The 13,635-nt window shown below is 33.3% G+C and overlaps 1 pseudogene; it reads left to right on the top strand.

Annotated features, from left to right (window-relative positions):
• Positions 1-1,757: 1,757 nt before the first annotated feature.
• LOC113191201 (V-type proton ATPase subunit E 1 pseudogene) lies at positions 1,758-2,860 on the top strand (annotated as a pseudogene).
• The last annotated feature ends 10,775 nt before the right edge of the window (positions 2,861-13,635 follow it).

Raw genomic sequence — 13,635 nt, 5'->3', positions numbered from 1 at the left:
GTTGTAAATCTTCATTACCTTGAAATAAGTAATGACTTCCTGTATTTTGTTGTTGTTGTTGTTGTTTTTGGTACTAGGGTTTGAATTTAGGAGCACTCCATTACTGAGCCACATCCCCAGCCCTATTTTGTATTTTATTTAGAGACAGGATCTCACTGATAAAAGGAGAAAGAAGGCTATCTTTGAACTCAATATCCTCCTGTCTCAACCTCCTGAGCCCCTGGGATTATGAGCATGCTCAACCTTTTCCAGCCAAATTCCTGTATTTAAAAGCAAAATCAAAAGCAATGACATAAAATAATTAAGTGAACTTCATCCACATAGAAATCTTTGTCCTTCAAAGGTCACTGTCATAGTAGTTGAAAGACATAGTACAGGATAGAGTTTTATGCAAGTTATACATCCAAAAATAATCTAGTATACTGAATATAAAAGTAATACTTAAAACTCAACAATAATAAAGCAAATAACCTAATACAAAAAATTAGCAAAATATTTCATTTGAAGATTCTTCGAAGAACATCTACAAATTGACAATTAGCACATAAAATATGCTCAACTTTTTTAGACATTAGAGAAATGTGAATTAAAACCCATACTGAGAAGTTATATCACACACATTAGAATGTCTATTAAAAATCAACAACAGCAAGGCACAGTGGCGCCCACCTGTAATCCCAGTGGCTCAGGAGGCTGAGACAGGAGGATCTCCAGTTCAAAGCCAGCCTCAGCAAAATCGAGGCAAAAACAGTGAGATCCTGTCTCTAAATAAAATGAAAAATAGGACTAGGGATGTGACTCAGTGATGTGAACTCAGGGTCAAATTCCTCTGGGTTCAAGCCATGGTATTCCTTCTCCCCACAAAAAAAAGAAAAAAAAAAGACAACTAAGCTGGGGGTGTAGCTCAATGATAGTAACTGTGCATAGCATGAGGCTCTGAATTTAATCCTCAAGGAAATGTTTTTAAAAAGAGAAACAACAGAAAATGGGAATCCTCATACATTGCTGGTGGAATTGTAAAATAGTGCAGTCACTGGGAAAAAAATTGTGGAACTCACTCAAAAGTTACAAGTTTAAAGAAATTCATTGATAGATATATGACCAAAAACCTTGAAAGTAATATTCACACATTTTTTAAGCTCAGTGCTTTTATCTCTCTCTTTCTTTTTAATTAGTACATTATAATTACACAAAAATGTGGAATTCATTGTGATATATTTGCAAATGTACATAAAATAATTTGATCAATTTCATTGCCCAGTACCTCCTTTCTCCCCCCTACCAATCCACATCTCTACTCTTCAGACTCCCTTCTTTTTTTTCATGAAAATCCACTTTTCAAATATTTTTATAACTTTCACATATTAGAGAAAATGTAGGACCCTTGGCTTTCTGAGTCTGGCTTATTTTGCTTAACATGATGTTCTCCAGTACCATCCGTTTTTCTAAAAATGAAATAATTGTGTTCTTCTTTATGACTGCATACAACTTTACTTCACACAGTAAAGTTTACAGAGAGATATTCATAGTAGCATTTTTTATAATTGGCAATATATATATATATATATATATATATATATATATATATATATATGTCTTGTAAATTGCTTAGGGCCTCACTACATTGCTGAGACTGACCTTGGACTTGCAATCCTCCTGCCTTGCCTTCCAAGGCTCCAGGATCTGGGCATGCATCATCATACCCACCTCACACACAATGGACTATTTTTCAGCCTCAGAAAGGAAGAAGCTAAGACATGGGTGAGTTTTGAATGTATTATGCTAAGTGACTTAAATCAGACACAAAAGGCCACATATTTTCTGAATTCATTTCTATGAAGTCTCCTAAATATTCAAATCTAAAGAAGCAAAAAATAGATTAGTAATTTCCAGGGATTTGAGGAGGAGGGATGTGGTATTGACTGCTAAGCTGAGGTTTCTTTTTAGATTGATGGAAATGTTCCAGAATTAAGCAATGACAATGCTTATAACAAGATTTTGCATATCTAAAACCCACTAAATTGTATACCTTAAAATGACTAAATTTATTTTTATGAATTATGTCAAAATTTTAAGAGAATAAATATTTAAAAGCCAGAACCTGTGCCTGTTTTACTTGCCCAAACCTTCCACCACTCTCTTTCATACCTGAGCTGGAGCCAATTGCCCACCAGCCTAGCATTATACCCCCGGTGGCTCTCAATGCCAGTGGGCAGAAGCAGGTTATGTAGATGATGGTTTCCATTTAACAAGAAATCAATGAACAAATACAAAAAAATAGATGTAAATAAAGAACTGAGTCCAACATTGAGAAAGGACATCTTGTGCAAGCCTAAAGGCTGAAGATTACAGATTACTTTTAGAAGAAAGAAATATAGATAGAGTTGCAGAAAAAAATTCAGATATCCAATATGATGAATCAAGGGAGGTTCAAAGTCCTCAGAGTGAGAATTGACCTTATCACTGACTTACTGAATGAAGCGAAACAGAATTAGTAATGTGCTAAAAGAACCAGGTTACAGTTGGTGCTGGATGGATTGGTCCTGAATGATTGTTCACTGTAAGAAACCAGATTTCTGTCTCGTAAAGGCTGCAGTATGAAAAAGGGATTCCTATGTAAAGAATTGCTGCCAAGAAAGATGTGGATATCATAATTGATTTGGAGGCCTACCTGCCTGAGGAAATAGCTGGTAGAGTTGAGATCTATTATGGTAATCATAAAATAAAGGTTACCAATACTCTGGAAATCCAGTTCAATCTCATAGCTCAGCAGATGATGCCTTGTTTGGTGCAAATACCAATAGAAAATTTTTGGACTATAACTTTGAGGGGTGGAATTCATCTACCATTCCACTTCTGAAGAAGAAAGAGTCTGTAGATTCCTCTTTGCTGTTCTGACATTGCTCTGTATTTATTAATGTCTGCCTTTCCATAGTTAACACCCTTGGCCAGATGTTAACAATGGTAGGTTCCTTCAGTGTGATCAAACCCACTTTTAGTTCATCTGAAGCACTACAGACATATCATTTTGTTCTGTAGCATGAAGGGGAGGGGTCATATGACATTGCACACACTTTGAGTCTCCTACTCTTTTTGGTTATTTTTGTTACCTTGTCTACAGGGCAGTGTGCATGGTTTTCCTTGCTCTGTAGATGTAAATCATATGTGGTCATGCACTTCCTCCAGTAGTAGTACCTTCATTGTTACTTACTTGGACCTAGAAGTTTTTCTCATCTGTAAGTATTATTGAAATCTAAGCCATGATTATTCTTTATTAAAACAAAAGGTTTATGTGGAAAAAATTTTTTTTGAAAACTATCAATCTAGCAAATAGATTCAAATGCATAAATCTTAATTTTATATCTTGCTTGTCCACAGAATTTATATCAGGAGAGGTGGGAATACATGGATGTATTTTAATAAATGGTTTTCTTTACTTTTATACCACATGGCATTATTAATGAGACTCTTCCTCCAAGGACTTCTTCTTCAAAGTATTACTATTTTGGAAACTCCAAGTGTCAAATATGTGAGAAAAAAATAGTTAAAAGAAACCATACTTACCGAATATAACACTTGCAACTTCATGCAGGCCAAATCTACACAGAATTTAGAAATTCCTCCCCAAATCAGTAAGGTGTGCTGTGCTATCAAGTGTTGAAGTTGTTTGTTACTGCACTAGTCCTCAGCCACAATTTATTTTTAAAAAATTAGCATGAGTTTTAGCATTAGTTGATTACAAGTAATAATAATTGTAATATAATTATCTGTTAGTCTTAGTCTGAACCATACTCTTTGGTAATTACATATGCTATCTTCTAAAACTCAAAACTACCTGATTAAGTTATTATTTTCTCCCCTTAAGGAATTAAAGAAAAGAAGGAAGGAAGATACAGAAATGGAAATAAAGCTTGAATAACTTCCCAAAGATCATAAAGTAGTAGAAAGGAAATCACTGGACTTTGAAAGATGAGGTTATAGTTCTAAATCAGTTATTTTAAAACTTTTAAAACTGTGGTGTTCTGGGATCCAACTCGTCAGTACCCTTGGGCACTATGGAGAAACACAATGTAAAAATAACCTAATTAGAAATTCTCCAAGGGACCATGTTGCTCTTCCAAATCTCAAAATTCTCACCATTTTCTGTAAAAGTCTGACTTTATATATCCACAATGATAAGACTTCATGTATTAATAAAATATTATTTGGAGGTGAATTATGCTTCCGGGGTCCCTTATAATTTCTTGCTAAAGAAATTTGTTGAAACCAAGGTCACTTATTCTTCTTTTCTCAATGTATTTGTCATTCAAATCAAATTATAAGAATCACATAAGATTAGAATTGTTTTGCCTCATCAAGATAGCAGCTTCCTGGTGTCTTTCTGCAAAAAGGCTCTGGGGAATTATATACATATTTAAATGTATGTGTATAAATTAAATTTATTTATATAGTCCTTTTCTGTTGCTATAACAAAATACATGAGGCTGGATAATGAATAAAGAAAATACATTTATTTTAAATCAGTATGTTAGAGACTAAAAATCTGAGATTGGCCATCCCCATGTTTTAGTTCTCTGTTGCATTTATAGAAGGTCACATGACCAGACAGAAGGCCAGAACAATTCAGGAACCTCACTTACTCTTAAGTGCATTTCTTAGTAGTTCCTAAAAATTACTTTTCCTTTCCACTTTAATATATACTTTCTTTAGACCCTGATCTTGCAGAGTCTTCTCGGTCAAATCACGGTTGCCTTTGGTTGAGGATGAATTCAAGTAGCATTTTGCTTGGCCAGTAATAGTCATAGTAAAACAAATTCCTTGACCTTCTGGAGAACTTAACACCTTATGTTGTTCATCATTTATCAGTAATATTTGGTATCCCAGGATGTACTTTATATTTTACTCACCCATCAGCAGCTGTAGGCTCTGGCAATTCCTAACCTTGGCTTAGACTATAATACTAGCAAAAAGCCCTTTTAGATTGTTTTTGTTGTTGGTTTGCTGATGTTTAAATATTTTTTGAAAGCTTAGAAAATGTTTATGTTTAATAGAAGAAAATCTTCTATGTACCTCAGGTAGAACATTAATTTCCAGAATATATAAAGAGCTTTAAAAACCTGGCACCAAAAAACAACAGCAAATATTCCAAAGAATAAATGGGCCAAGGAGCTGAATAGACACTTCTCAGAATAAGAAATATGAATGGCCAAAATATGTTCAACATCTCTAGCAATTATATAAATAAGAATTAAAATGACACTAAGCTTTCATTTCACTCCAATCAGAATGGCAGTTTTCAAGAATACAATTAACAATGAATATTGGTGAGGATGTGTCGAAAAAGGTACCCTCATACATTGTTGGGAGGACTGCAAATTGGTGCAACTACTCTAGAAAACAGTATGGATATTCCTCAGAAAACTCGGAATGGAACCACCATTTTACCCAGTTATCCCACTCCTTGACATATACCCAAACAGATTAAAATCAACATATTGGAGTGATGGGACCACATGAATGTTTATAGCACAAAATTCACAATAGCTAAGCTAAGGAACCAACTTAGGTGCCCTTCAACACATGAATGGATAAAGAAAATGCAATATATATACTCAATGGAGTATTATTCAGCCATAAAGTAGAATGACTTTATGACATTCACTAGCAAACAGATGTACCTGGTGACTATCATGCTGTGTGAAATAAACTGGCCCTAAAAACCCAAAGAGACTGTTTTCTCTGATATGTGGAAGCTGACCCACAATAACATGGAGAGAGGAGAGAATATATATTCAGTAGATGATACAATGGGGAATTAAGGAAAGGGAAGGGGAATAGGAAAAGAAAAGACAGTGGAATAAATATGTAACATTTTTCCTATCTACTTACATGAATACACCACAGTGCATCCCAACATTGTGTACATCCATAAGAATCAGATACTAACTAGAACAAGATATACTTCATGCTTGTATAATTATATCAAAATAGATTTCAACTGTCATGTATAACTAAAATGAACCAATAAAAAAATAAATTAATAAACAAGCTGGGAAAAGCAGAGAAGCTGAGTGACAGTTTGGGAGAGGATTCTGCCTCTGTTCTGGGAAACTACAGAAAGATCATTTGCTCTTCTAAGTAAAATCTTCCAAATTATCTAAAGAGGATGCCAATGGAAATAGGGTGCCTCAAATACTTGTTAAGGTGATGGGGCTTCAGGAAGCCTATCTGAAATCCTGAGACAAAGTGTGGGAGATAGTGGTGGACATCTCCCTACCATGGCTTCTCAGGGGGTTTCCAGGTAACAATTTTCAATTCGGAGTCAAGCAGGTTTAGCTCCATCAGAAGTATTGTTCATGGACCTCACTTCCATCCAGGCACCACCCCATCTGATGAGTTCTACCATGCAGATGATGAGGTGACAGTGCTGGTGCCAGGAGCAACATGGCAACTCTAGGCTCTTGGTCATCAGGGCAATTCCCAGAGAATGGACCATTGGTGCTGGAGTGTAATTTGATTAATCACGTTTGAATATTAAGGATTATGGTATGTTAGACTCTCTTTGTATCTTGTCCCCCAAACCAGAAAATCTAGTGTCTCCGTTCATCTTTTTCACTTTCAATTTTGTAGTGTGTGAAACTTAATCTTCTTTAGCATAACAACAATGATACTGCATACTTTATCATATTTATTTATGATAAAGTTACACAACTGGTCATGAGAGAATCAGAATGTGATTAATTTTTTTTGCTACAAAGCCCATGCTTTGAAATACTTTTTTGTACATTCACTAGATAAATTAAAGTTATCTGTGTATTATGAGTATGTAATTGGGACAAAGATCACCACCATTATAATGACTTTATACATGCATAGAATTTACTATAGTGATTGCATTTGTTTAATTTGTAATAAACTTTATTTTTAGAGCATATTTAAATTCCCAGAAAAATTGAGGGGGAAGTACAGATAGTCCCTATATACTGTGAGCCAATACACATACATAATTTCCCCCATCAACTTCCTGCACCAGAATGATACATTTGTTATAGTCAATTGAACTATATTGCCACATATTCAACACACAGACATTACAGTTTGCATAAGAGCTGTGTTAATGTTGTATATTCCATGGATTTTGACAAATGTGTAATAATATGCATTCATCATTATGGTATCATACAAAATATTTTCATTATCCTAAAAATGTCTTGTGCTCTGCTTATTTATCCCTTCCTCTTCTCTTCTCTGATCCCTTTCTACCATTGATTCTTTCAGTCTCTGGAGTTTAGCTTTTTCCAGAAGGTTGTATAATTGAAGTAATATAGCCTTTAATCATTTATATTGTTTTCTTTCACTAATATATAGCTGTTCTCTTCATGTTTTTTTTTTCCTGTGGATAGCTCTTTTTGTTTGTTGAATGGTAATGTTGACTGGAATGGATGTAATACCATTATTAATCCATTCACATACACAGGATATCTTGGATGCCTCCACACAAGGAAATCTTGGTTGCTTCCATGTTTGGGAAATTGTGTTAACAATGTTGTTAACAGTAAAGTTGTGTTAACAATAAAGTTGTTATGAACATTCTTGGGTAGTCTTCTGAGGAGATGTATTTTCAGTTCATTTAAGTAAATACCATGGGCATGATTGCTAGTTATGGAAATGTATTTTTAGTTTTGTATGAAAGTTCCTTGCCTTCCAGATTGACTGTATGATTTTGCATTTCTAACAGCAATGAATGAGATTACTGTTACCACTCATTATTGCCAGCATTTGGTTTGACCACTGTTTTGAATTTTGGCCATTAAAATAGGTGTGCAGTGTTAACTCTTTGTTATAATTTTCAGTTCCTTAATAAAGTACGGTACTTGCGATGCTTAAGTTTCTGTGAAATCTTACCTGAGTTAAGGAACACCCAAGTAATTGATGAAGATTATCTTTGGATGTGTCTGTGAAGGTTTTTCTGCATAGCTTGACATTTGAATCAGGATAATGACTAGAGAAGACGTGCCCTGACCAGTGTGAATGGGCTTGTCCAATTCATTAAGGGCTCAGAACAGAAAGGCAGAAGAAAGGCAAATTACTATCTCTCTTCTTAAGCCAAGATACCACTTTCTTCCGTTCTTGGACATCATAGTTACTATTTCTCAGGCCTTTGGAATCTGGAACTTGTACCAGTAACCTCCTGCTTCTCAGATCTTCATGCTTAAACTAGATTGGACCTCAAGCTTTCCTGGTTCTTCAGTATGCAGAAGATATATCATGGTTTTCTCAATCTTTAAGTGTGTGAGCCCTTTCTTAAAATAAATACATTCACATCCTATTTGTTCTGTTCTTTTCCTGTAAAATCTTGACTTATACAACCTTAAATATATTTTCACATGATTATTTTCTATCTGCAAATCTGCTGTGGTGAGAGGTGTCTGTTCAGATTTATTGTCCATTTTTTTAACTGAGTTGCTCATTTTCTTTTGGTTGAGGTTTTTTGGAATTTTTCATTTTGTTGTTGTTATTGTGATTGTATTGTCATTCTGGTTGGTGAACCCCAGCCCTGCTGGGCAAGTGCTCTACCACTGCAGTACACCCTGAACCCCTTTTTTGTACAGGTTTAAATGTCCTTTGTTTATTCTGGTAGTATTATTTTCTAAGATATGACTTTTGCAAATCTTTTCTCCATTCTGTGGCTTGACTTCTCATCCTCTGAATGTCTTTCACAGAGCAGAAGTTTTAATTTTAATGAAGTACAGCTTATCAATTATTTCTTTCATATATCATACCTTTGATGTTGAATCTAAAAAGTCACTGTTAAACTCAAGGTCATCTAGATTTCTCCTCTGTTACCATCTAGGAAACTTTATATCTGATCTATTTTGAGTTAATTTTGATAAAGAGTGTAAGATCTGTGTTCAAACTTTTTTTTAATAATGGCAGTGATATGTAAAACTTTACAGGATGAATTTAAGAACAAATTAGTAAAAATGGAAGAAATTTTATATAATAAAATACTTTTATTTGCCTCAATTTTTATTACTAGGTAATATTTAGGCACATGGGAAGATTTGATCAGATAATTTCAGTGATCTCACACATTCTTTGTCATACTCTCTTTCTATGACACTTTTCAAGAAACACTCATTTAAGCTTACTATCAAGCAATCAGGCCATGAAAACAATTGCCATTATATTTTTATTTTGGTCCTAGATAGGTAGATTAATTTTTATCAAAAAATTAATACAAGGATTTATTTTTAATAACTAATTGAAAGGCTGTTTTAGTAATCAGGCCATGCAATTATGTTTTAATCCTAATTCAGGAAGACTGACCTTTTTATTTTGTGTTTTACAAATCCTATCACACTGAAATTATAATTTGTATCACTATATACATTAAGATATATTAGTATATAAAGATGCTTCTTAATTGTTTCACCCTATTACACAACTAATTTTAAAATACTTGCTTAACCCAGTGTTAAAATGTAGATTGGCTATGTGTCCAAGAAATAAAAAAGAATTAGTGTGCCTGAATTTTATCATGGGAAATGCCTGTGGAGGGGGAAAATAAACGGAAGGCTTCTTATCTCACCTAAAAGAAATGGTTGGAAAAAGATGACAGGCATATCATTCACAGCCCAGGAGCTCAGACTCACAAAACAGCTGAGCCCTAGTCAGGGAATTGTAGAATGTTTCCCTTTACACAGCACCTTACCACCACAACAACAGGGTTTCTATGTCATAATAGGGTTTGCAATTTAAAATTTGTGAGGTTTAAATTTAAATTCTATTTAAGAAGAAATCTCTAGGTAAGCTCAAGAAACAACAGGGAAAATAAATCAAGGCACTAGAACAAACTTAAGGCTCTAACATCTACAGCTAAAGGAAACAGAAAACAGTGTAACTTCTAGTTGGATAAACATCAAACCTCATACTAAAGCCCTATTTATCTCAGTTCATTTTACCAAATAGGTCATGCCCAGATATCAACAAAATGCTGAAGACATGGTTAAAAGCACAAAACAAACAAAACAAAAGGAAGCAAAGATATTAATGAAAACCACAACTTTGAAAAGACAAAGCAAGCATCAAAACAAAACTCAGAAAAACAGTGGTGTGCAGAGCTATTTAATAAAGGATCACAATCCATAGAGTTTATAAAGATTTGATATTAAAAGTCCTAGCCAAATTTTATATGTTCTTTATTGTGTGCACAGCATGATAATTTCCTTAATTAATTATCTTGTAATACTACTTAAGAAACATTGCTCTATTCAGATAACCAAAAGTAAAATGTCAGACATTCTCTTTCCAAAAGAATTATCAACTTATTTATAATCTTCTCACTATTGTCCTCTCAAGGAAGAGACTCAACTTGTTTTCCACAAGAATTTTCAAGGTAGTTATAATCTTCTCACTACTGTCCTCTCCAGGAGAGTGGGACAAAGTACTGTGGGTCAAGGACCTTCTCTTTCTATTCACTTCCCTTTTTCTATCCACTTCTCAGACAGATCAAGTGTCAATACATGTCTATTTTGTCTTATCAACTATTTCATATGCAAAATTATAAAAGGTGACAGTCTTTTATTGAGGGTTACAGGAAATACATTACAAAATATCCTTTTCTGTATCTATTCAAACTAGACTCACAGCTATTAGAAAATCAGCTCCAACAATACATTTCCTAATATTGTTGTTTTATATTATTTAATCAATTTAACTCAAGTAATTAATTATTAACTACCATTCAACCACAGTGAAGATAACATGTGTTTGTGATTGCAAGCCCATAGTAGTGCTACAGGTTATAGTAGTACTGTAGCACTACCACCACCACTGCAAATACTGATAGTAATAATAATAATAACTTTAGTGATTTTTATAAAGATATGCTATACCTTTTTATTTAATTTTTATGAGATATGAGATATAATTGTCCTCATTTTGTGTATAATAAAACCAAAGTTTTGAAATTTAACTAAGTTGCTTATAGTCACCTAAATAAGTGGCATTTTAAATGACTGAGATATAGTTATCTTCCTCACCAATATGTACTACTGCCTACTCCTAAAAATTAGGCCCCCTGAACACTCTTCCATTGCTATGTGAACAAGTTGAAATTCTATTTACTGTGAAATTTAAGTAGAAAATTCTGGAACTGTAATTATGATAGTTGGGGGGCCCTGAAAAGTTATGAACAGAAACATTGATACAAAGATTGTAGAATCATTAAACCAGGTATAATGCCATCTATTCTTTATGCCCTAAATTATAATCCATACTGTACTGAATACAAAAATGACCTAACTGAGATATGGGTGAGTATTCATGGAAGGAAAATTTTTATTGAAAATTCTTGGTCCACTAAAGTGCATGTTTTCCTCTGGTTATGGCTATTCTGTCATTATACTGCAAAGATCTTATAAGTTTTATTTATTTTTAAAATAAATAAAGTTTTATTTATTTAAGGACTCAGTAACCTGTAATGGAAGATTGTACCTTTTTACTGACACTAAAAGCTTCAGTATATATTGCTTTGTCTCTCAATCATGAATCTTAGGACTTGATGCTATTGTACTCCATGAGGTAATCAGTTCTATATTAGAGCATATTAGATTCTGAATTAGAATATCCTGGACTTTTCCTTTTTAATCTCTCTGATACCTAGATGGTTGGTTTGTGCAAGAAATATGCTGGGCAAGAATATTGCTAAAGTTTTTTTTCTCAATATCTAACATTTTCAAAGGCTTTTTTCTAAGGCAAGTACAAGGCACGTGTGCAATTTACTTATATTAGAGAAAGCAAAGTTAATTGAACATAAAAAATTATTTACCACACATACTTTTATCTTTAAATTTGATGCCTAAAAAATACCTTGCATTAATGTGTGTGTGTGTATGTGTGTGTGAGTGTGTGTGTGTGTGTGTGTGTGTGTGTGTTTGATGTGTGAATTTATGTTTGTAAATATATGTGAGAGTCATGGGGATTTTAATTTCCTTGTTTACTTTCATGTATTGAGTTTCTTAGTTTTACTACTTAATCTATTTCTATATTTTCCCTAGCTTGTTAAAGTTATTTCAATTTCATTTACCAAATTCCAATCAGGAAAGCAAAACTACTCTAAATAATCTAAATACATAATTATTTGGATTATTTATTATACTGGCAAAAGAGAAGTTGGAGAGTCAAATAGGATGGTGAAAGAATCCCAAGAGGAACAACTGCAGATGCCTTGAGCTTAGAGACAGAGAAGCCATTGAACTTCCAGAATCTAAAGGCTGTGGCTATTCAGTGGGATGCAGAACTGTATTGTGGTTTAATAGAAAAGAGGTGAGATCGTGGAGGTTGATGATGTCTAATAAGTAGCTTTAAACAAAGGAGCAATAACGCTGTGCCAGAAAATACTGCCCTGTTTTCCTCTAGTGGTCTCAGGGTTAGTTCTTCTGTTGAGGTCTCAGATACATATTTGTATCACTAACTGTTGTCGAGGGTAACCCAAATCCTGAGTTTTAGCAGCACAGATATTTAAACGATGATGATTATGATGATTCTTTTGTGTGGAGATGCAGTCTCATATGTAGTTTATTAGCTCTCATTCTTTTATTAATTATTGTATTTGAGGGATTTCTCTATACCATGCATACAGCTGTTTTCCATGCAATTCTCATTTTTCCATAGCTCATCACTTTGTGAACAGCACAATGTCATTTCCCATCCCACTGGTAATTTGAGGAGTTTCAGTTTAAAATTTTTATGAAAAATGATGTTATGAACATTTGATTCATGTCTTTTGATGAATTTGAATACATAATTCTGATGACTATAAACTTAGGAGCCATGTTTAAATATTTCCAATTGTTCCACCTTCTTTCCAGTACTTGATTATGTCCCATGTTTTCTGTTTTAGTCCCTTTTATGGATGGTGGTATTTTATATTGCCTTGATTTGCACTTTACTTAGTAATGAGGTTGAGCTCATTATTAATTATTTATTGAACACCTGTTTACATGTATTTATTGGTTTTTTTCTTTATATTCTGAATGACTCCTTTTAGGCAAGGAAATGTCTAAAATTTTTTCCCACTCCATTTTCCTTTCCTAAATATATTTTATTAAATAGAAATTAAAGTGAAATTAAAATTAAATTGAGAAAATGACAATTTATTAATATTTAGTTAGCAATTTTTAACAGATATTTTTTGATATATTTGCTATTTTAAGTCTATGATTTTTTTGTTTTATAATTCACATTTATATATGTAATCCACCTGGAAATGGATTCTGATTGGCATTTTAAGGTGTACTACATTGACCATAAAGGAAGAACAAGATCCACTTTTTTTCACAATTGATATTCAATAATAGTACCATTTATAGAAAAAGTCAATTTCCCCTATGACTCATATGTTTCATCAGTGTTATAATTAAAATGACTACTATAAATATATGGATCTACTTCTAGACTTCCTAAGTTGTTATAATACTGAAAACATTCACCAATACCACACATATTTAATTACTAAAGTTATATATAGCTCTTAATATCCGGTAGAACAAATTCTTCAAATTGGCTCTTTTTAAGAATAACTTGCCTCTTCTTGACCCTTTATTTTCCTACACATGGTAGAATTAAAAT

This window comes from Urocitellus parryii, chromosome 8 (assembly GCF_045843805.1).
Source record: "Urocitellus parryii isolate mUroPar1 chromosome 8, mUroPar1.hap1, whole genome shotgun sequence".
NCBI classification, from domain to species: Eukaryota; Metazoa; Chordata; class Mammalia; order Rodentia; family Sciuridae; genus Urocitellus; species Urocitellus parryii.
The sequence above is the reverse complement of the archived record's forward strand: the minus strand, read 5'-3'. Positions and strand labels throughout refer to the sequence as shown.